The sequence below is a fragment of the Castor canadensis genome, chromosome 8, assembly GCF_047511655.1.
Source record: "Castor canadensis chromosome 8, mCasCan1.hap1v2, whole genome shotgun sequence".
NCBI classification, from domain to species: Eukaryota; Metazoa; Chordata; class Mammalia; order Rodentia; family Castoridae; genus Castor; species Castor canadensis.
Genome location: NC_133393.1, coordinates 131,448,765 through 131,473,127, shown reverse-complemented (window position 1 = coordinate 131,473,127; position 24,363 = coordinate 131,448,765). Strand labels below are relative to the sequence as shown.

Sequence of the window (24,363 nt, the reverse complement as noted above, 5' to 3'; positions counted from 1 at the left end):
GCCTTGTCCACAAACTCCTGCAGGCCAACCATTTTCTTCAGAATTTGAGGCAAATGCTGCACGAGAAACAGCAATAATAGCCAGGCAAGCTCACTTTTATTTTGTTGCTTGGAGGGAACCTGGCAAACTATGAAGGCAAGAGAAAAAGAAAGCAGAGCTAAGGGAGGTTTGGGTGACAGGGAAAGGTTCCTGAGCACTGGAATCCACAAGCATGAAGCCATGGTCCCCCCTTGGACTTCCCATATACCGGAGTCAATGGGTTTATTTTTTCCTGACCTGCTTTGATTTGAGTTTCTGCAACTTACATTCACAGGCCTTCTCCTGGGATGTAGTAGGTTGGGTGTGGAAGGATTTAGGGGAAGAAGAGAGTGGAGGGCTGAGAAAAGGAAGAAAAGAGTTACCTTTTACTTTAACAACTCCTATCTGGGCCTGGTGGTACACTCCTGAAATCCCAGCACTGACCATGTAGAGGCAGGAGAATTGTGAATTCACTTCCAGCCTGGACTACATTACACATCGAGGCTCAATATTTAAAAACAAACAAACAAACCAAAAATCTAAGCATCTTCTACTTTTTTCTGGGCTTCTCAGCACTAATTTCCTTTTACAATGTCCAAATACTTTGTCCCCATAATGGAATGATAGAGGAGTTAGGTAGGGAGTTAGGAAATCTGATCACTGAGAACAAAGACTTGGATGTTGATAAGGAATCACATCCTGGACTGACAGGATGTCACTTAACAGAATGGCTTGTGACATACCGCAGGGTCTTTCTTGCTGACCAACAGCCTCCAAAAAATCACAGTCCCCATCTGACCATCCAAGGTCATCAGATCCCCCACTCACATGTGGGAAGAGTTGATGACACAAGGTCCAGTTTCTGGATACAGAAACCCAATTTTCCAGGACTGACCACTTCCATGTCTGCAGATCCCAATACAGTTCAAGGTCTTGGGACCCTCAACGCAGTCTTCCTTCTTGAGCCTGTCCACCCTCCTGTCTGGGGGTGCACTATTTTTTTTGCAGTACCGAGACTTGAACTCAGGGCCTACACCTTAGCCACTCCACCAGCCCTTTTTGTGTTAGATATTTTTGAGATAGGGTCTTGCAAACTATTTGCCTGGGCTGGCTTCGAACCGCAACCCTCCTGATCTCTGCCTCCTGAGTAGATAGGATTACAAGTGTGAGCCATTGGCGCCCAGCTACAGGGGGTGGGGTGGGGGAGAGCACTTTTGCTTGTATTAATAAACCTGCTCTCGTTTAAATCTCCTCTGTGTTCATGTCCTTGAATTCTTTCTACAATGAGAACAAGAACTTTCTGGGTCCTGAACCCAGTGACCTGAATACAATAACCTATCTTGGCAAGACGGCCAAATTCCTTAACAGGAGAATCTGAATCTGTGACAGGAGGACATTCACTAGTGGACAAAGGAAGAGGGCGAGGAACAGATGTCCCTGGCATTAGTGCCCTGGGTCAGGGATGGGGACAGGAAGGAGCGAGACCGATGGCATTCCCCTAAACTTCTGGGACCCGGGAACATGGTGGATGCCCTTAGTCTTTCCACTCACAGCAGTGGAGAGTGTTGTCATATTCTAGTGCAGAGGTTGTCAGTGCTATTTAAGTCACAGATCTCCTAGGAATTCTGGTAAATCTCGAAACCAGAAATCACAAACCACCTGCCTATGGGAGCCATGTTTGTATGACTTGTATGCCAGGATTCTAAAAACATGCCAATCAAATAAAAAATCTGGAGATTCACCCCTAAAGATACTCTCCTGAGTCTTAACCAACTGCAAGTGTAACTAACACTGTGTCCCACTCCCCCAAGGTGTGACCAGCAGAAACAGAGTAGTGGCTGGCCCTGTTGGCCCACACATACCCCATTCACACCTTCTTCACATCCCCTGTCTTCTCCCCAGTAGGGAATGCGACTTGCCATTTGTCCTCATCCTTGCACAGGTTTTCTTATAGTGGAGAAAGATTCGTCTGGACCAAAGCATCTACCAGAAATAAACAATCCCAAACACTGAGCATATCAAGACAAATGGGAGGTAGCATATTTCTCCATGGAAGTGAAGAATATTCCTCTGTGTTTAGAAGGCTGAATTCTCACACTTATTGACTTGTTTCACTCTTCTGTATTCCTACCTGGAATTTATAGACATTTATCTACAGTAAACAGTTAAGATTTTCTCTGCAGAAAAAAGTGATGGAGACAAAAGATTTGGGGGTTTCATTGACAACTTGAAGACTGACTGTGAACCCCAGAGGCTTTTGACCTCAGGTGAGAACCCTTGTAGGAGTAGATGTCTCCATTGAGGTACTACTGAGAGAGAAAGATCTGTCTTCAGCATTTAATGGGACTGGACTGCTAGTCAGAGACTAGTGTCACAAGACTCGTGACACTATTTCACCAGTGCAGGATACTTTATCTCCTCTCTCCTCCCTCTCAATGTTCTAATCCTCTGTCTCCTTGTTTCCCAATACACCAAATGTGCCTCAGGGCCTTTGTACTTCTTTCCGGGCTGCTCTGTCCCCAATATTCACAAGGCACTCAGCTCTTTACCCAAGAGAAGCTTTCCCTTCCTGCTTATGTAAAATAGCTCCTGTTAGTGACTGTTTTTCCCCTGCTTTACTTTTTAACCATGTACTTTCTACTACCTGGCAAATGGTTATTCGTTTGGCATTTGTTTCTTGTCATTCTCCCATGGGAATATAAGCAGAGACTATGTTTTTTGTCTTCACTACTCTATCCCCCGTCCCCAAAACAGTTCCTGGGCCATAGAAGGCACCATTCAAAGTTATTGAATGAATGAGTGAACATAATGCATCTTCAAATGAGGAAACAAATGCTTTTACCTCCTTCTTTCTGACCTGGATCCCTTTAACTTTTGCATCTTCTTCTGCTTAGATGTTCTTCTCAGCCTGCTCTTTGGCTTTCCTTTTGCACTCTGATCTGCTAACAGAGGAGCCTGGCTTTGTTGGAGTTCTCCTTGATCACCATGAGTCTGACCCCATAACAGTAGTACACACAACATGGAGAGATTCACCCAGGCCACAAACACTGAGGAGTCTTTACACTGTTCCAGGCCTGTGGACAAATAGAACTTAGTCCTATCCCCTCCAGAAGATCTCAGTGTAGCAAGGGAGACACCATGGCAGATAATTCTATCAGAGGTGAGAAGTCATGGTTGTGTACACAGGGACTTTGCAGACAACTGGGAAGCACTGCCACAAACAACCCAGTTGGTAAGCCCTGTCAGACTTCTCAGAAGAGGGGAACTTTGATCCAACCCTGAATTTCTCTGGACTTTTGATTTTTCATGAGTATCATGAAAAGTTTAGACAGAATGAGCTTCTCATTTGAACCACTTCCAAGCTGTTTTTGACCTCTCAAAAGCAGTTGGTGGTGTTAGTAGACCTGAGCCTGGGCAACTTCTAGATGTATTTGACTTTCCAGAGAAGTTCACAGAGGTCAAGGCCTGCCATGATGATGTGGTAAGCAGAACAGGCAGAAGTAATACCTATTAATAAACAACAAATACCACTCCTGGCTTAGTCATGGAATTCTGAGAAGCAGCAGCACCCAGTGAACCAATCTGTAGATTGGCAATCATGGCTGAGCCTAACTTTAGCCAAAGGCATGTGGCAGAGCCCCAAAAGGCAAGCCCTACAAATAGTAGCTACCACAGAAGAACCTCCATGCATAATATAAAGAAAAGCAATATAATAATATCTGTTTGTCTTTACATGATAGTGTTAATCTCTCTTCACCAATACATTGCATTACCTGATTTTATTCTTATAACAACACTTTGATGATAATAGAAAAAAATACCTACTTTACATGTAAGCAAAATTCAGCCAAAGTACATTAAGTAAGTTGTTCTGTACTTATCAATGTTGTTCTTAGGAAAACAGTATAGGATTTAGCATGAACAAAGGTTAACATTTTAAGAGGAAAAGAAGCTTTCCTTTTAAATAGGTCATTCAAATCACTGCAAGTGCTAGTCCAAAAAAAATGAGACTGTAATGCCTTCCAAGATTATTTACAATATTTAAACATAGGCAAGGGATAAAGAATAGAGGGGGAAAGTTGAGACCTTTCTATTTTGTTTTAAAATATTCCCAATCAAGAAGTTGTTACATTTCAGTATGTGCCAAAAATTCTAAAATAAACACAAAAGTCTTGTTTCTTATAAAATACCCCAAACATCTATTTAGATATAATTCTCAGAACATTACGGCTCTAGTGCTGCCATTTTTTCCTTTGGCTCTTCCAGTACTTGCTGGGAAGACTTTTTATTGCAAGTCCCCTGAACTAGTTACCTTTGCTTTCCCTGTCTCTCTGTTTCTCTTTCTGTCTCTGTCTCTGTCTCTTCTCTCTCGCTCCCTGTCTTCCACATATAAAACCCATACATATAAGAGGCAAATTTGCCTGACAAAGTCATCAGGCAATTACTTGTCCCTCTCAACAGAATATTTTTAGCCCACACTCTACAATGCCTTTTTCTTGGCCATAACCACCAAATTTTTCCCTGCCATGGGGCTCATTGTCAACTAGATTAAATTCATGTGTCTGTTGATTCCAGTCATTGAGCTGACAAAAATAACAATGAATTGAATAAGTAAATAGATTATCACTGTAACAACTGGGAAATCAGAAGGTAGTCATCTGCCACCACCTCACCAAAAAACTGCCACAGAATGACACAAACTAATAAAGTTCACTTAAAAGGAAATGGCTAATTTCTGTAGCTCTGTATCTATTGAATGAGCTCTGGGTTCAGAAGACTTCACTGGTGAATTCTACCAAACACTTAATGAAGAAATAAAACCAACCACAAAAACCTTCCCTTCCCCCACAAAAAAGGAAGTAAGAACACTTAACAAGTCTTTTAGGAGACCATCATTATCTAGACACCAAAGTCAGACAAGGGGCTGGCAGAGTGACTCAAGTGGTAGAGCACCTGCCTAGCAAGCATGAGGCTCTGAGTTCAAGCCCCAGTGCCACCAAAAAAAAAAAAAAAAAACAAACATAATATTATATAAATCTACCCAATAAAGCTGTTATGTTTGAAATATGATTTTAAGAAAAGTTTTCTACGGAGTTGGAAAAAGTATTAGAAAATTCTATATCTAATAAAGAACTTTATCCAGAAGACATAATGGACTGTTATAGCTCAGTAATAAGAATATATTAACTGGCCGGCATGGTGTTACATCCTTGTAAACCCAGCACTCAAGAAGTGGAAAAAGAGAATTCAAAGGCCAGCTTGGGCTACAAAGCAAAACCTTATCTCAGAGAGAGAGAGAGAGAGAGAGAGAGAGAGAGAGACACGGAAACCGGTGGCTCATGCTTGTAATCCTAGCTACTTGGAAGGTTGAGCTGGGAGGATCATAGCTCAAGGCCAGCAGGGGCAAATAGATCAAGAGACCCCATCACCAAAATAACCATAGTTAAAGTGGGCTGGAGGTGTGGCTCAAGCAGTAGAGAGCCTGTTTTGCAAGTGTGAAGCCCTGAATTCAAACCCCAGTCCCACCCAAAAAACCAGAATATACAAAAATCTAGCTACAAATGGTCACAATATTTTACAGACACTTTAATCAGAGAATATGTATTAAATGTAACTTAATTCATTAAAATATGAAAATTCAAATTTAGGGAAATGAAAATATGGTAGGATATCATTGTATACTCATTAGAGAAAATGAGTGTGATATTACCAAGCATTTGCAAGCTTGTGGAACAAGTAAAACTCTTTTACATTGCTTATGGAAAAGGAAAATGATAAACCACTTTTCAACTGTTTGGCAGTTTCTTATAAAGTTAAACATACACTTATTATATGATCCAGTGGTACCGTTCCTAGGTATGCATGCAAGAGAAATGAGTCCAAAGACTTGATCACGAATGTTCCTATCATTTTTTTCTTAATAGCTAACTTCTAAAAACAACCCCAGGTAAATTCCTAAACAAACTGCACTGCATCCAGACCACTGTATTATAGCAACAGAAAAGAACAAGCTATGGATATGTGGAACAATCTGAATTATTCTAAAAAGCAGTATGTTAATATTGAAGTCAGCCATATACAAGACTAGATACTATTTAATTACACTTATATGTCAACTCTGAAAAACAGATCAGATGTTGCCAGGAATTGGGTAGGGCAGGGGGTGGGATGAAGAGATAGACTGCAAAAGAGCAGGAAGATTTATGTGCAGTGAATAGAAATGTTCTTGATTTTGTGTATGAGGGGGGCCTGGGGTTTGAACTCAGGGCTTTCTGATGGCAAAGCAGGTGCTCTACCACTTGAGCCACACCTGCAAGACCATTTTGCTCTGGTTAATTTGGAGATGGGGTCTCATGAACCATTTCCCGAGGCTGATCTTGAGCCACAATCCTCCTGATCTCAACCTCCCAAATAGCTAGGATTACAGGCATGAGCCACCAGTGCCCAGCCAAATGTTCTATACCTTAATTAAGGTACCAGTCAACATGATCATAGACAACTGACAGACCTGAGTAATCTGTATACCGGAATGGGCAAATTTAATTTTATGTAAATTTTTCCCTAACACACCTGACCATTAAAAAAAAAAAAAGCAAAACTGCCTTGCAGAAGGGCAAAAAGTGGGGAGAAAAGCTGAATCTTACATTATTCAGACTAAGAAGTCAGTGTATTTGGAAGATTCTATCCAGTAATAACCTCCCTTGTCTCCAACCCATAGTTTAGTTTCTATATCATGTTCATCCTGGAAAGACAAACGACTAAGGTAAAGGTGAGACATAGTTTAATCCCTGCCACTGAAAGGTCTACACACGCCTTCCAACCTCAGTGCAGTTTAGTCAAGAAAGAACAGTTCTGGTTTGGTGAACTCAGCTAGGGATGGTGACATAGTTTGTGTAATAAAAACAGGTTTAAATATAGCTCTTCTGAAGTCCTCCAAAGGAGCTGAAGGTGTGTTGCACACATTTGTTCTTAGCTCCTGATAGACCTCTGGGTAAATAGAAAGGCAGGTAGAGCAAGATGCCGTAGAAACTGGATAGTTTTGCCCCAGGGAGAAACATAACTGGGCTTACATGTTCAAAAAATCATCCTGGCAGTCATGGGGAGGAAAAAAATGAACTGGATGTAGGTGGCTGTTAACACTATCCCTGGACAGATGACGAAGTCCTTGCTTGGGACCATGGGGGCTACAGAGGTGAGGCACACTCCTTGAGACTCCCCCATTGGCAACTTGTGCAGGAGAGAGAAAATAGCATTGGCACCACCCTAAGGTTTCTGACTTGGTGGAAGATCATGTCGCACCAAAGGACCTGGGAAGAAAGGCAAGATGGCCTGCAAGGGCAGAGGAAGAATTCCTGGGTGACAGCTACCTGTTCAATTCTGGGTGTTTCATCTTGGCTTTTTCTATAAGCTGTTCTCTGCCACAGACGGAGATGTATAATATTACATTATTAATAAAATGATAAATCATCTTGTAGATCCATCTCTCCTGCTTAACAGGGAGTTGCTCAATGGCAGGACCTGTGTCTTCTGCATCTTCAAGCAAGTCCAGACTCCATATCATGGTCTCCCAGGCCTGCATGACTTCAGCCGTGTCCCTCTCTCACCTCTTCGCCTGTCTGCTTCTCCACTGGGCCATTCCTCTCACCTGCAGACTACAGTGCTAGGCCATCTGCCCAGAATATTCTCTCTTCCTAAAGTCCCTCCAGTACCTGAAAATCTCTTAGTCATTTCCTGGTCTCAACCAGCACTGTTTCCTTTAAGAAACCTTTATATCCCCTTGCCCCGCCCCAGTCCTGTCCAGGGGCCTCTCCAATACCTCTGCTTCCTGACAGATTAATAACGACCATTCTATTAGAATTGCCTGTGCTCTCTGTTACCTTAAGTTCCCTTATCAAAGTCTGTATCTGTATTATTTGCTGTGATAGAAGCAGTAGTAACAGTGTTGTAGTCCATTCAGGCTGCAGTAAAAAATTCCTTACACTGGGTAATTTAGGAATACTAGAAATTTGCTGCTCACAGTTCTGGAAGCTGGGAAGTCTAAGATCAAAGACAGCAACTTCTGGCTGTGTCCTCAAAGAGCAGTAAGGGAAGACATTTTCTCTCAGGCTTCTTTTATAAGGACACTAAAACCATTTATTAGGACTATTAACTCATGTCTTAATCATCTCCTACAAAAGTTCCTCTTCATAATATTATTCCGTGAATATTAGGTTTCCACATATGAATTTTGGAAGGACAAAAACATTCAGGCCATACCAGATAGAAATAACAATGATTTTTAAAATAACAACAGTGCTGGCTAACATTGATCAATATATACCAGGCATCCTCCAAGTGTTCTGATGTATTAACTCCCTTAGATTTCACAAGAAGCCTTCAGGGTGGGGCCTGTTGTGATCAAGAAACTGAGATATCGACAGGATGGTAACTTGTTTGAGGTCAACATTCTAGGAAGGATATTGATAAACAACACATTTATTGCGTGTCTCCTAGTTCCTAGCATGGGGCCTGTCAGAGAATAGATGTTTGGTAAATGTTTAAAGAATTGATCTAAGGTTGTCCCTGGGTAGGCAACTCTGCCTAGCAGAGAAGACAGGGAAGATCAGGCAAGTGGTCATAAACACAGCCACACATGTCAAGCTTAGGTGCTAGGGGTACAATGCCGAAACAGCACAGCTACTTGACGGCTATGAAGAAAGGGTTCCTGGTTCTCAGAACAGCTCCAGGAAGCCATCTTATTTCCAGGGAACAAAGATGAGACACAATCCTAAAATCCTCTTGCTGATCTTTCTCCCACCCTGGGCTGACCTGGTGATCCTCCCAGGAGTAAGGAAATAGTTCCACATACCAACCTCACCTCACCTTATAGTGACTCTCCATCATGGTCATGCTGTGTGTCTTAAAAGATTTTCTTGCTAGCTACTCACGTGAGGACACGCCACTGAATGATGGAGGTGTTCCCGTGGGGCTGTCATCCTGAATATTAGCCATTCAGAGAAGGGTCCTCAGAGAACAACCCAGAACAGAGTGAGCAGTATAGCAGTAGTTCTCACCCATGGCTCCACATAGTAACACCTGTGGAGTTCAAACCCTGATGCCTAGAACACGCCCCGAATTAATTAAATCCGAGGCCTGGAGTGGAACCCAGGCATCAGGAATGGAGACCCAGTGCACTCTCTCTCTCTCTCTCTTTCTCTCAGCTTTGGTCCCAGAGATTGAAAACAGTGACTGCTTTTCATGAGCCCTGGGGAGAAAGGGACCACGTGAGGCAGCTCTTTGCAGCCAGCTGTGCTGCCATCCTGTGCTTCCGGATCTCATAACCTGGTCTAGATGTTGTAGGGGAAGCAGTGTCTCGCCAGTAACTCCTGAAAGGACAGGACAGGGTGACAGGAGGAACTGATTCTCTACCCCTAGGACATTATCTGCCCTCTGAGAGCACCTGGAGCTTCCTTGCCCCTGGACATAGTTGCATATCTTTTCACAGGCTAGACATTCAATTCACAGGGAGGTGTAGAGCCATCGGTCACCCCACGCTCTGCTCCACTCACAGTCTTCCTCCAGTGCCAGTGTTGGAGGATCTGGGTTTGAAATGTGTTAAGGCCCATGGTGGCAGTCTTGATTTGACTTTTAACAGTAACTGGCTTTAACCTGAGTTATCCCTCCCACTGCCACCTTCTTCTGGACAGCTCTGGTTTCTTCTCCCAATCGAAGTGGCAGAGCACAGAGGTGAAATAAACAAGAAACAATAGATAAAGGCATCAGACAGGATAGTCCAAACAAAGGCAGAGGTGGTGGTAACAATCATAATCATTGTTATTACTATCAATAGTTGCTAACATTTATTGAGTAGGTGCTTTGTTCAAGCACTGTGCAGACATTATTCCATTTTTCCTCTCACCCAAACCTTTAAAGAAGGAAATATCATCACCCTGTTATGGAGAAAGAGAAAAAAGTGTTGGGGCTCTGAAAACAGTATCCCAAAGTAGCTGACAAGTTGAGTGCTTTGAACTAAGTGATATTGGACGGTATCAGCAGCAAAGACTCTCCCTGATCTCTACTGCTTTCCTCTTTCCTGTTCTCCTTTCTCCCCCATATCAAGCCAAAGAAACCAGAATTCCTCTTTCCAAAGTGGGTCATAGAAACCAGAGCCCCTTGCTCCCAAAGCCATCCACAAACCCTAGAAATATTACTCAGTTTCCTCTGCCTTTCTGAGTAAGACCTGGCCAGAAAGAAATTCTCTGACCTACCTTGTCTGATGGTAGTCCTAAGATCATTCTTCCAAAGGTCCTGCTCCATACAAAGGAGGAAGGAATGCCACACTGAGAGGCCTAGAAGAATCTGAACAGACAGGCCTTGCTGGATTTCCCCCCTCGGCCTGTTCCCATTAGATCATACCCTTTCGTCCAACCACATTTCCACACAGCTGCCCATACTTCTTAGAACCTAAGCATAAAAATAGTTTTCCCGGGGCTTTGGCTCTTCATTTCTGAGACTCCCATGTCGTGGAAAACCATGATTAAAGAAATTTGTTAGGCTTTCTTTTGTTATCCTGTCTTTTGTTAGGAGAGTGTTGGCTATGATCCTTTGATGGGGAAAGGAAGGTGTCACACCTTTCTGTCCTTCAAAAGTCACACAGTGGAGCAATGCTTTGAATCATTTTTAAAGCAAGGAGATTTCAAGTGGCACTCAGAATCTCTTGAGAACTTGCTAGAAATGCAGATATTCTCTGGCCAGGGTCAAATCCATGATTACAAAACAGCATGGTTATACAGAGCCCCACAGCTGGTTTCATTGCAGGTTTGAATTAATTTTTTTTTTTTTTTTTTTTTGTGGGACTGTGGTTTGAACTCAGGGCTTCACACTTGCAAAATAGAAGCTCTACCACTGAACTCAAGCCTCCAGTCCATTTTGCTCTCGTTATTTTAGAGATTGGGTATTACAAACTATTTGCCTGGGCTGGCCTTGAACCTTGATCTTCCTAATCTCCCAGTAACTAGGATTGCAGGTGTGAGCCACCAGTGCCAGGCTGAATTAATATTTTTATTTTTGGATGGTATTGGAGTTTGAACTCAGGACATGCTCTTGCTAGGCAGCTGCTCCACCTCTTGAGCCACCCCCCCAGCCCTCTGAGTGAACATTCCTTAAGGGGAGCTTGGTCCTTAGAGCAAGTGCAGCAAGTGTGGGGCCTTGGAGCCTGGGCTCACATGGTCCTGCCTCCATGGGTGGTTCTCAGTACCTGCTCATGACCACTGCTACCCTTTATTCAAGATGGCAACTGGCTTGTAATGATCAGAGGAGGCTCTTTGCCCTTTCCCTTGTTCCTGGGACATGGGCACACGCACAAAAGGTTGGGGTCAGATGCATATCACACAGTGCTCAGGCCAGGGTCAGGCTGCCACTGGCCCCTCTCCAAGTGGCAGCACCAGCTTGATCAGCAGGCCATTTCTCAGGAGCCACTTGCCATCCCTAGGTATGTCTTGGTGTGAAGTTGCTATTTCTCGTGGGAGGGGTTACTGATTTACTGTGGTTGTGATTCTGGGTCTGTGGGGACAGGAGATTGACCTCATTCCTGGGCTGAGGCCCTGTATTTTCCTTTTGCACTGGACCTAGCAAATCCTTACCTCTGGCCAGCACAGAATAACTGAACCACAAGTCTCATGGTGGAACCTAGCAATCTGTTTACAGAAGCACTCCCAGTGATTCTGATGCAGTCAAAAATTTACACCAGTGGGGAAGGTAAGAAAACTTGAAAGAGGTGGTACAGTGTGGCCTAGGAGAGTGACAGCTTGGGTGTGGGACAGATTCGGATTCAAACCCCACTGGTTTGCTGAGTAACCATAAGCCAATGATGTAACTCTCTGAATCTCAGGTACCTGGTTTCTAAATTAGGGACAAATCACCCTTACAAGAATGTGGTGGGAAACTGTTTTAAAAAGGAAGAGAGTGGGATATAATAGAGGGGTAAGTTTGATCCAAGTACATGATAGGCATTATGGAACTATCACAATGAAACCCCTTTGTGAGAGAGAGACAGGATGTGGTGAGAGGTTAAAAAAAAAAGAAAGGTTTTGTTATAAATTCTAAGTGATTTCATGTGTACATTGTGTGGATTAGCCACAGCACCTGACAGATAGTAAGCACTCAATAAATGGCTGGTATATTCTGTTTTTGTGTTAGTTTTTGGAGAAGCAGCAGAGTGGCACAATCTTCACTCCCAAACCAGGACTTCATTTTCCACTCCACTTCTCATTCTAGTCCCTTCCCAATGCTCTTTGGATACCTGTGGATATTATATTTCAATCCTCACCACTCTAATGCTGCCCTAAACTCATCTCCCTTGCAACCATTCCCTTTGCACCATGACTTACTTGGATCACCAAGCAGGAGCTTCCTGAAAGACCATTCCAGAGAATCCCTTTTAGCGCGTGTTGTTTAGAAGAACTGCCATTGGAAGAACCTCTCAGCCTCCTGATGATCTCAGCACATCAGTTCAACAAATCTCACTGGAACTTCCAGCAGCACTTTCCTATCTCTCTGAATGCCACCCTGTAAATGACAGGGTGTAACCCTATAGATGGCAGATGCTGGTGTGTCCTGCCCATAAAGGCTGCTAAGGTCATGCTGCTTGTGAGAGCTGGCCACTACAGGCTTACTGCCCTCCTTCTCTGGAGTTGCCCTTGGCCCTTGGGAACTGCCTTGCCCAGTAATGTTTGAGAAGTTATCTATCCCCAGGGACTGGCTAGCTGCTACACGGTACAAAGACCCACACTCCAGAGCCACTCATACCTGACCAGCCCCAGTCACCTCCCCCCAAAATACCAGTCAACTTCACTAGGTACTGAAAGATACTGGCCAATGAGAAGTCCAAAGAATACTTGTGCATGCCCAATGTCAATGTAACCTTGCATAAAACTGCCAGCTTGCTGAAGCCAGAGGTCCAGCAGGATAGTGACCAGATGATCATTTGGACACATTGAGCATTTTTAGGAGATATATCTTGGGCTTCCAGGTTGGGAAGAAGTTTGAGGAGAATCTGATGGGTGTAGATGACCACAAATACATAACCACAGTAAGCTGGGATGGGGACAAGCTCAAGGGTAGGAAGAACGGGGAGAAGGTGGGGCATGGCTAGACCTTCAAATCAAGGAACAAAAAAAGGCCCATCTGCTTGCCTCCAGCTGGGACAACTTGGTGGTACAGTGGGGTGTTTTATGATACTAAATGTGACTGTTTTTTTTCTCATACCAAAGAGTTCTCTAATTGTCTGACAGTAACTAGGAGTCCTATTCAATTCAGTTCAAGCATGTCTACCTGGAGTTAGCATCAGAATAAAGGACTCAGTTCTTGCCAGGCTTGAGACACTAGCTGCAAGTTGAGTCTCCATGTGACCCACAATTCTGCAAGGCAGACTATAAATTCAGGGGTGGCTCACCAGCTCAGGTTCAATGTTTCACTGGAACTTTTTACAGAACTCAGGAAAATGCTTGACTTACTATTATCAAAAGGCAAAATTCTAACAATTTAAAGATCATAACTGGCTTTATTCTTTATTCTAGAATAAAGCAACACTTAATTCTATAGTGGAAATGTTCCGATGGGCCCCAGAGAAGGGCTAAGAAAAGCAGAAACAGAACCAAAACAAGATTAGTCATGTCAAAGTTACATTCTTTTTAAGGCAGTGAACATGGAGATAGAACAATAGAGAAAGAACTGATTGGTTAACATTGGGTTACTTTAGGTTATCTTTTTTTTGGGTAAGGATTAAGGCGGAGGGAGTGTCATTATTGTGCCAATTAAAACTAGCTGATTTCTTGGAAAATCAGGTAACAGTTTAGTTTCACTTGGTGATGTTTAACTTTAGTATGTTGCAGGAACCTAGTTCAAAACAATGGCCTGTCATTTTTACTTATCACTATCCAGTGTGTTATAAAGATTACTAGTAAACAGCCAGCAGATCAGGTATACAGGAAGGGTTCCAGCACAGGAGCCTCGGTCCTTATGGGCCTGAGAAGAACCACCCCGTTTGTGAGTAGATGTGTTCGCCACCCAGAAGCTTTCCAAACCCTGTTGTTTGGGGATTGGAGGCAGTTTCATTGTGTAGACATTGATTCAATCATTGGCCATTGTGTTAATCAAATTTCTGCCACTGTGACAGAGTAGAAGACATAGTCATCTTAAAAGGAGGAAAGATTTACTTTGGTTCATGGTTTCAGAGGTTTCAGTCCATGGTTGGTCACTTGGCTCTCTTTCTTTCTGGGCCTGCGGAGAGACAGAACATCATGGTGAGGAGACGGGACCAAGAGAAGTCTGTTCACCTCATGGTGGCCAGGAAGTACAGAGAAGGGTCCAGGGTCCCAATATCCCCTTCAAGGGCATGACCCCAGTGACCTTATCTTCCTCCTCCTAGGGCTCACAGCTTCAAGGTTCTACCACCTTCCGGTAGCATCACAGGCCGAGGACCAAGCCTTTAACATTTGGCCTAGGGGGACACAAACCATAGCAATCTGTACCCTTTCTCTCTTGGAGAGCAAGACTGGAAGGTCTAAATCTTGCCAGGTCCCATCCTGATGCTATCTAGGACTCTTCTCCACTCCAGATGTGGGTGTGCTAGCATACAAAAAGTTTTAGAGCTCTGTGTCAGGAACCAAGGACAAAGATAATAGAACCGTCCTAGGTACTCACAAGGAATTGGTTCTAGGGCTTTCTCCCCATACCAAAATCTGAGGCTGCAGGGTGCTTAAGTCGCTTATGTAAACTGGTGCAGTGTTTGCAAAGCCTGTACCTAGTCTCCAGATACTTTGTTTTGCTTTGTTTGTGGTGGTGGGGATCAAACCCAGGGCCTTACCACAGAGCTGCAGCCTCAGCCCCCACATATTTTAAATCATCTCTAGATTACTTTCAGTACCTAACACACTGTGAAGGCCACGTAATAGCTGTTATACTGTGTTGTTTAGGGAAAGAGACAAGAAGAAACTCTGTACATGTTCAGTACAGATGCAGTTTTTGGTTTTGAATATTTTCCATCTGTGATTGGTTGAAGCAGCAGATGTAGAAAGCCAACTGTATTTCTGTATTTTTTGTTGTTGTTGGGCTGGGATTTGGACTCAGGGCTTTAGCTTTCAAAGCAGAAGCCTGAGCCACACCTCCAGCCCCAAACTCTATATATTCTGATACTACCACAAGGTACCAGTCATCCTCCAGAGCTCAGAAGATGACCACTGAGGCTGCAGCTGCCTTTTCCGCAGCTCCTCCTCTGTCTCTTCTGCTTCGCTCACAAACGGCCAAGTTTTACCTGAGTGCTGTCTCTCACTGAAGGATCTGTACTCAAGCTCCCAGGGAGCCCGGCCTGAGGGCACCTGGAACTTTCTACTCCTCGAAGGGATCTCTGTGTCTTTTGTGTGTCTGATGTGACCAGGAATTTCTTGAGATTTAACCCATGTGACACAGCATGATGACTTGCACCTAGCAAATGATGTGGAATGAACATATTTTGAAATTGTTTACAAGTGAGGCAGGGCTCAATAGACCGACTTATTTTCTTTAATTCCCATTCTGCACCCCCTACCCCCCAAACCTGGTGCAGGGACAGGTCAGTTCTCTATCCTGGAGGACAAGGGCAAAGGACTTCAGAAACTGTCAAGAGCAAGCTGCCATGGAGACACCGCTAGGCCACTGGTGTTCCTGTTGGTTGCCAGAGACAGAGGTGCCTTGAGTACTTTTGTTCTTTGCAACTTCTCTGCCTGCTCAAGTTAAACAGTCCCTAAGAGTAAATAAATGTGGCAAAGATAAAACAAATATGTTTTTCCAATTGGACTGGTGCATTTTTTGTGTGGGTTCAGATGGGGGAAAACCAATGTTTTGATTAAATCAGTTGTTGCGATCAAATGATTCTCCTGTTTACCAATGGGCTGTCCTATTTATTGCCATTATCTATCAAAGTGTGAATTCTTGGTATTGTCAAAGAGAAATACCAAGGTTCCTTAACCTAATGTTCTCACTATGTTACCAAGTGTAAAAACATGAACTCAAAACAACACACGAATGCAATCCTGCAATGTGTTTCTGATAACACTCTTCCCATTTTCCTTTCTTTTCATGTATCAGATATGCACCTCACCATGGTTTGGTTTCTTGACTGGAAGAAAGATGGTGTGGCTCCCTGTGACCTCCACAGTATGGCAACCATGGTCTTCCCAACCTAAAAGGTCTTGGTGATCATGTGAGATGCCACCAAACCATCACAGTAGTGGCTGTTTAGCTAATTATCCAGTGTGAGGGTTACCCCATATTAAAAATAACCATGATGATGGTGGTGGTGATGATGAAAGACAACACGAACTATTGGATCACTTCGCATGTATTAACTTACCAGTCCCTATCACAGCCCTGTAGGATAGATGTCCAAAATATCCCCATTTTGCACAGGAATAAAATTGGGGCTTAGAGATGTTCAGTAAATTGCTTAAGCAGAGAAATTCTAAGTGGCAGAGCCAGACTTCAGACCAAGGTAGTCTGGCTCCAGGGCTAGAATTATACAATATTGCCTAGTCAGATAAATCATAGCAGCAAGAGTTAATCTTTGGTAAGCCTTAACATATGCCGGCAATGATTCTGAGTTCATTATGAATAGTAATGTCTTTAAATGTGCAGAAAAATCCCATCAGATATTTATCATCCTCATCTTTCTGAAGCACAGAAAGGTTAAATAACTTGTCCAGGGCTACCAACTAGTGACTGAGGAACCAGGTTTCCAGTCTGTAGAATGCCATCAGAAGTCACATTTGTAGGCTTTTCTACTCTTGATGACAGGAGCTAGGAGCTTCTGCTGTGTGGAACAGCTGCATACAACTATGGATGTCATTGAAAATAAATTCTTTCTCATGTCCATTAAGTTCAAATGAGTCTTATAACCAAGTCCAGCAGTAGTGGGTGGGCAAATATACTCTGATCTCTCCAATAGGAGGCACTGTGGAGCAACATGGGATAGACTGGTTATGTTCCAAGGAGGAAGAGAATTTTATAATCCAATCCTATCATAGACACCATCCATTTTAATGTTGCCTTCTCTTTCAGGCTACTATGGTTTGGGTGTGGTTTACTCCCCAGTGCTCCATGTATTGGAAGTGTGGTCCTCAGAGTGATCGTTTTGAGTCCCTTTAGGGGTGGGGCTTAGTGGGAGGTCCTTTGCTCCACCTTTGCTCAATTGGAGGCATACCCTTGAAAGAGATTAAGGTATATTCTCACGAGAGCCTGATCAGTTCTCTGGAAGGATTGTTATGAAAGCCTGAACCTGGCCCCACTTTATTTCTCTCCCTCTCTGACTTCCTGTTTCGCAATGCAATTGCTTGCTCCTGCGCGATTTCACATCTTTGCTATCCGCCATGATGTGACATAGACAAGAGGACCCTCATCAGAGTTGAGCCTATGCCAGCACCATGTTCTTGAGCCTCCAAAACTCTGAGCTAAATTAACATCATTTTGTTTCCATAAGTAGCCAAGGTATTTCATTACAGAAACAAAAAGCTGACGACTCTACATGGGAAGAAATTAACTATATAAAAAGATTGTTTCTGTGAAAAAAATTTAAAGCTATTTTCAAAAAGTTATAAGAGGACCTACATATAGGGTGTGACTTATTCAGAAGCATAGCGCTCCACACTTAAGAGTTCTTTGACTTGGTTCAGTGTTCTCCAGTCAACAGCTCAAAGCAATTTTTTGAACAAGGAATCCTACATTTTCATTCTGCACTGGCCTGTGCAAATTATATCACCAGTGCTGCCTGTCCTTGTTATATTTATGGTCCCAGATGGTGAGAATTAACACTCAGAATGGCAACCCTGAGATCTGTAGGTTCCGGAATGGTTTTTCATTCATTCAACATGTTTATTGGGTGCTATTCTCATCCTAGGTTTTAAGGATTAAGCAGTAAAGCAAGCAGCTGGGCCTTCATGGAATTTGCAACATGCTACACATTCTGCACCTGATTTTTATGTACCAGCTATTAACAGGACATCAGTCACAGACATGCACATAGAATGAGCAACAAATGACGTACTTCAGGAATCCCATGAAAATCCCAGCAGCCAAGGGCAGCCCCATCCATTCCAATCTTTTTCTCTCATGAAAGCCAATCAGAATTTGAGTAAGAGCAAATCTTAAACCCACTCTGATTCACAATGATAATAAATCTTTCCCAAACTTTGCTTCTTTGGACATTATTCTAGTCTATAAAATGGCAAAAAGACAGGATCATTTTAGAAAGGTTTTCAACCATAAAAGACTGAAGTCAGAGAGCAAACTGAGTTTCTAGTTAACATTTCCCAGGGGCTCTGCAAATATTGTGAGAAATGTCACTTTGTGACAGCTTGGGGTGAACACCAGGCTTGTCCTTTAAGAGATCCACTTACTGCTGTGTTGCTCAGAGGAGTGGAAAGATGTCATATTGCCAGTCTGCTTGAGAAGCAAACACGGGTTTGTTTCACACTCGAGCAACAGAGATCCTGCCTTGGAACAAATCAGCTCTTTTTCTCATTTGCTTGCTTTATAGACAGTCATGCCCATAGCCCCTCTATACCTACCCAAACTGGACTTTGTGCTTCCAGCAAGTTCAGCTGGAATAAACATGTCAACGACATGCATATATGGCTCCTGGGGCAGATGGGACCACAGTCCAGCCCTGTAAAAGCTTGTTCCCCTAGTTAGTTCTAAAATGTTAGCTTGCATCTGAATCATCTGGCAGGCTTGTTGAAATATAGATTGCAGGATCCCACCCTAGAGTTTCAGTAGGTCTTGGGCAGGTCTCCAAAATGTGCTTTTCTCTGCAAAGTTGCCAGGTAGCTGGGTCCCATCCTTTGATAACAATTTCTCTAGGCCATTGCCTTGGGTCCTGAAAGGCAGAATGATCAACACTGTCCTCCCAACAGAAAATGTCCCAAGCATTTCTATTCTCTTTGGCTTGTGGCCACCTTATCTCACTCACCTCAACTCCTATTCATCCCTCACCTCCCTCCACTTGGCCTCCAGCCCCACACTCCACCTACGATGTTCTCACCGAAGTTAACAGTGACACACCTGCTTCCAAATTTAATGGACACAGGGAATTATCATTTGGGTTCCTCACCATGTCTTACCTAAGCATGCCTAAGCTGAACTCACCATTTTCTTCCCTGCAATCCGTCTGGTGTTTGGGCCTGAATTTCAGGTGTTCTCTACAGTGTTGCTCTTATTTGCAGCAACTGTCCCTCCCTAGTCAGCGAGGTTCAGATGTGTTTTCCAGTGACGGCTCCCAAATCCACCAGACACAGGTTTGGGCATGTGTTCCCAACTACTGGTAATCCTACCAACCCAGCTCCTGGGTCCCAAAGATCGGACGGTCAATGGCCTCTGCCAGCCTGAGCAACCTTTAGGATTGTATGGGTATTTCATTAAACCTAAAACTCTGTAGCTCTGTTGATGAGAAGAAGCACTGTTCTGTCTCACTTTGGCAACACACAACCTAAAAAGAAATGGGAATGAGACAGAGACGGTTAGCATGGTCCCTGCCCAAGGATCACATGCAAATTGGTGAAGCGTTCACTAAAAAAATGAAACATTATCCTTTCGCGTATCTCTAAGCAATAATGCTTCCAATTAGAATACCAAAAAAAGGTAGATGCCAAAACAGATAAATGTTGTTTATTAAAAGATGCTCCCAGTTTCAGAAGTGTTAAACTTGAGGGGTCGGGGATGCACTTGGTGCAATGAGGGACAGAAAAATGGATGCTGGGAGAATGAAGCTGTTTCTCCTAAAACCACTGGGCGAAGTTGCAGTACCCACTCTCTCTCCATTCTGTGGAGGAAGCAGGTCTGCAAGTGAAAAGAATGAGGCCAGCACACAAAGGGAGGTGGAGCTAAAAACTGGAGAGGGAAGTAAAGAGGGTTGGCTAGCTCTGCTTCTCTCCATGAGTTCTTTTATCCTTAAGTGGTTTGAATTTGTTTTCGGTCACTTGTAAGCACTGAAGTCCTGATAGATACTGTCCTTCACCCCACAAGCATCTCCATTGTGCCAAAAGCAAATGACATCATCACACATAGTTACCCACATCACCCTTGACCACTTCCCCTCCCTCCCACCTTGAGCTAATGACAATGGCGATGTCCCCCCAACCTCCTATCTATCTTTCCAATTCTTCCATTTCTCTCCATCTGCACCTTAGTCACTCTACTCCTGACCATCACTACCCTTCACTGCACCCCTCCTAACAGGCTCCTGAACCAGGCATGACGCATATAACAATGCTCGGTCCACACTGCAGACAAAGCCATCCTCAGATGTAAGAACATGCAGCATTCTTCTGAAAAACCTTTGGCATCTCGTAATTGTCCCAGCTTCCTCTGGCTGAGCTGAATACTTTTCTGTTCTAGACTTTTAACTTCCTTTTCCCTGCCCCAAGCATTCTTCCTAACAGTCCCTTGCTTAACATCCGTTCCTCCTTCAATTTTGGTTTAGGTGTTAATTCTACGAGGGATTCTTCCACCCGCACAACAGATTAGGCTCTCCAGTCTCACTTTCCCAATTCCTTGGTCATCTTTATCATCCTTTTAAGAGCCAGACATTTTCTGGATATGTAGCTCAGTGGTAGAGAGCTTGCCTTGCCTGTTCAAGGCTCTGGGTTCCATCCCCAGCATTGTCTCTCTCTCTCTCTCTCTCTCTCTCTCTATATATATATATATATATACACACACACATACTCATTTAATGTAGTTTTTTTATATTGGGGAACACAATGAAATCTTTTCAATCAAATCTTTATAATACCCTTGAAATACTAGCAAGAGGAAGTCTTGCTTTGGGGTACTGGGCAGGCTAAGTGTACTAAAATGGTAATAATCTTCAGATTGACTGCCAGCCCTCCAACAGGACTTGCCCTGCCTGCCTGCGGGATGCATGGTTCTTGGTACGGTGCTGCACACTGGGTGGGTTAAACAATTCACATTCCATAGTCTTAGAGGCTAGAAGTCTGAGATCAAGTGATCAGTCAGGCTGATTTTTTTCTGAGACTTCTTTCCTTAGCTTGTAGATGTCATCTTTCTGTGTCCTCATTTCCTCTTTTTATCAGGACACCAGTCATATTGCATTAGAGACCACTCCAATGATCTCACTCAACCTGGTCACCTCTCTAAAGACCATATAGCCAGTCATACTCTAAAGTACCAGGAATTAGGACTTCTACATAAGAATTTTGAAAAGGAGACACAATTCAACCCATAATAGCAGTGAATGGAAGATTCATGTGGCATCACTTGAAAGTATCTGCCACACTGTCACTTCTGGAGAATGTGGGGCCAGATGATCAAGAACCCTTATCCACTGCAGTGCGTTGAATCACATGTGGCCTCCCCAAAAGATATGTCCATATCTTAACCCTTGAAATCTGTGAATGTGGCTTAACTTGGAAAAGAAGACTTTGCTGATATAATCAAGTTAAGTATTATCTCAAGATGAGATCATCATAGTTTAGGGTAGGCCCTAAATCCAATGAAAGCAGGAGGGGAGGGGAAAGGGAAGAGAAAGAAAGAGAAGAGAAAACAAGAGACACAGGGAAAGTACTGTGAATGGTGGCAGAGATCAGAATGATGCATCTATAAGCCGGGGAGCACCAAGGGTTGTAACAGGCACCAGAAGCTAGGAGAGGATCAGGGAACAGATTCTCCCTCAGAACCTACAGATGAGCCAATCCTACTGATACTGTTTATATTTTGGTCTTCAGAATGGTGAGATAATTAGTTTTTGTGGTTCTAAGTCACCCAGTTTGTGGTGATTCCTTATGACAGCCACAGAAGACTAGTAATTTTTCATTCTACTGGCAGGAAACTCTGCCTAAGAGATAGAGAATGGAAAGATTCAAAGCTTCCTTGGGAAGGTTTATTTGCTTGAAAAGTAGTCCAGTCACCAACCTAGTTAGTATGAAGACAGTTACTGTTTTGAACAGATAGCCCACTAAATGTCCCCAAAGTAGAACTAGCTCTTAAACCACCCTGGAGACTGGGGCATCCTCTCTGCTGGATAGAGGGCAAAATTTCTTTGAGTAACAAACTAAGAAGTTTTTTTTTTTTTTCACCGAATAGCTCCTTTCCCAGAAAGCTTAACATCAAATTGCTTTGTAATATCCGGCAACAAGTACTGATAGCAAATTTCCTTACCAGCTTTTGTAATCCCAATGACATCACTGAATGGCCATCAAGGAAGGAAGTTGTTCTGAGTAGCTGGGATGGCATCACTAGCTCTGAAACAAACAACAAAAAAAAAAAGAAACAGGAAATTCTGCATTCAGCTGTTAACTGATAAATGAAGGAGGAACTGGCTTTTAAACTAAGTTCCTTAACTAAGCAGCATTCTCAATTACTTGTCTTTATTTAGCTTATTTACTTGCATAATCTTGAAGTTCCCAGCCAGAAAGTCTCCTTGTTCCCAATAAACTAAGGAGTATATAAGGCAGAGGCACCTCACTCTGGGGATACCTAGTTCATACTGGTTTAGGTCAGCCATAAGCAAAGGGGCAAAGGATGAAAGAGAGAGCGAGAAGGAAGGAAGGAAGGGAGGGAGGGAGGGAGGGAGGGAGGGAAGAAGGAAGGAAGGAAGGAAGGAAGGAAGGAAGGAAGGAAGGAAGGAAGGAAGGAAGGAAGGAAGGAAGGAAGGAAGGAAAGAAGGAAGGAAGGAAGGAAGGAAGGAAGGAAGGAAGGAAGGAAGGAAGGAAGGAAGGAAGAAAGAAAGAGAAAGAGAAAGAAAGGAAGGAAGGAAGGAAGCTGGGCAGTGGCGGGTCACACCCGTACAATCCTAGCTACTCAGGAGGCAGAGATCGAGGTTCGAAGCCAGCCCAGGCAAATAGTTTGCAAGACCCTATCTCAAAAAACCCATCACAAAAAAGGGCTGGGGAGTGGCTCAAGGTGTAGGCCATGAATTCAAACCCCAGTACTGCAAAAAAGTAATAACAAAAATAAAGAAGGAAGGAAGGAAGGGAACGAAAGGAGGGAAGAAGAAGTAAAGGGAGGGAGGGAAGCAAAGGAAGAAAAAAAGAAGGAAGGAACGAACAAATGAAGGAAGGAAAGAAATGACATGCAGACAGCCAATAAACGTTTGAATTGGCCAATCTCACAAATTGCATAAGAGTTTTCCAGAGAAACTGAATCAGTAGTATGTGTGTATAATTTATATATAAAAAATATAAAGAGATTTATTTTAAGGAATTGTCTCACACAGTTGGGGATAGCACAATATACAAGGCAAGTCATCAACTGGAGCTGACCCTGGGAAGAGTCAGTGTTACTGCTGGAGTTCACAGGCAGGCTGGAGTGTATGGAGTCAGGTTCCTTGGGTGACCTCAGTCTTTTTTTTAAGGCCTCAGCTGGCAGAATGAGGTCTATCCACATTATGGAGAGTAACCTGATTTACTCAAAGTCTTCTGATTTTAATGTGAATAACATCTAAAAAATACCATCACAGCAACATCTAGACTGCTGTTTCACCAAAAACTGGCTACCACCTTCTTGCCAAGTTGACACATAACATTAATTATCATACTAATAATAAACAAGAAAATATAATTTACAATAAGCTATTTTTTACCCATCAGATTTTCAGACATTAAAAAGAATCTCATCTCTTTGATCAAGGGATAAAAGAACTCTCATGTATGACTGTGGAGCACAGACACCTACTTTGCTGAGGGCAGTTTGGCAATATCAAAGTGGAAAATGTGCATATCCTTTGACCCCACAATTCTGCTGCTTATCAAGAGGATAATCATCAAACAGCCACAGCACGGTATGTGTACATGAGTGCTCTAGCAACACTGTGAGATGCTCCTGGGCTTATGATGGAGTTACCCCCGATGAACTCATTATTATATTGAATATATAGTAAGTCTGAAACACATCAAACACACCTACTTTACCATAACTCATACTTGAGGGCCAGGTGCCGGTGGCTCACGCCTATAATCCTAGCTACTTGGGAGACTGAGATGGAGGGCAGGGATAGCAGTTCAAGGCCAGCCCAGGCAAATAGTTCATGAGAACCCCATCTCCAGAAATACAAACAAACAAAAAATCATACGTAGCCTAGGCTGCCTTAAATATGCTCAGAACATTTACATTAGCCTGTAGTTAGGCAAAATCATCTATTTTATAACAAAGTGTTGAATATAAAATTCAAAATTCAAAGTATGGTTCCTACTGAACAAATATCACTTTTGCACCATGTAAAGTCAAAATGTCTTAAGTCAAACCATTGTAAGTCAGGGACAATCTGTATACAATAATGTAAAATTGGAAGCAGCTTCAGTGTACGTCAGCTGGGAACAGGTT

At 43.1% G+C, this 24,363-nt stretch overlaps 1 protein-coding gene, 1 long non-coding RNA gene and 1 other non-coding gene across 3 annotated transcripts in view; 1 reads left to right on the top strand and 2 right to left on the bottom strand.

Moving 5' to 3' along the window:
* Socs2 (suppressor of cytokine signaling 2) overlaps nucleotides 1–10,340 on the bottom strand; it is a 51,746-nt gene extending 41,406 nt beyond the window's left edge. The window contains exon 1 of the mRNA XM_074084121.1: nucleotides 10,266–10,340. The gene's annotated coding sequence lies outside the window, so the exon portion shown is untranslated. The remainder of the gene's footprint in view (nucleotides 1–10,265) is intronic.
* A 3,198-nt stretch (nucleotides 10,341–13,538) lies between these two features.
* On the bottom strand, nucleotides 13,539–22,283 carry LOC141425569 (uncharacterized). The gene is made up of 2 exons (XR_012450545.1): nucleotides 22,201–22,283; nucleotides 13,539–14,277 (listed from the first exon to the last, which is right to left on the bottom strand). It is a non-coding gene; the product is annotated as an uncharacterized lncRNA (long non-coding RNA).
* Nucleotides 19,498–19,601, top strand: LOC141410545 (U6 spliceosomal RNA). Its single transcript, XR_012435393.1, has one exon. It is a non-coding gene; the product is annotated as a U6 spliceosomal RNA (small nuclear RNA).
* Nucleotides 22,284–24,363: the final 2,080 nt, after the last annotated feature.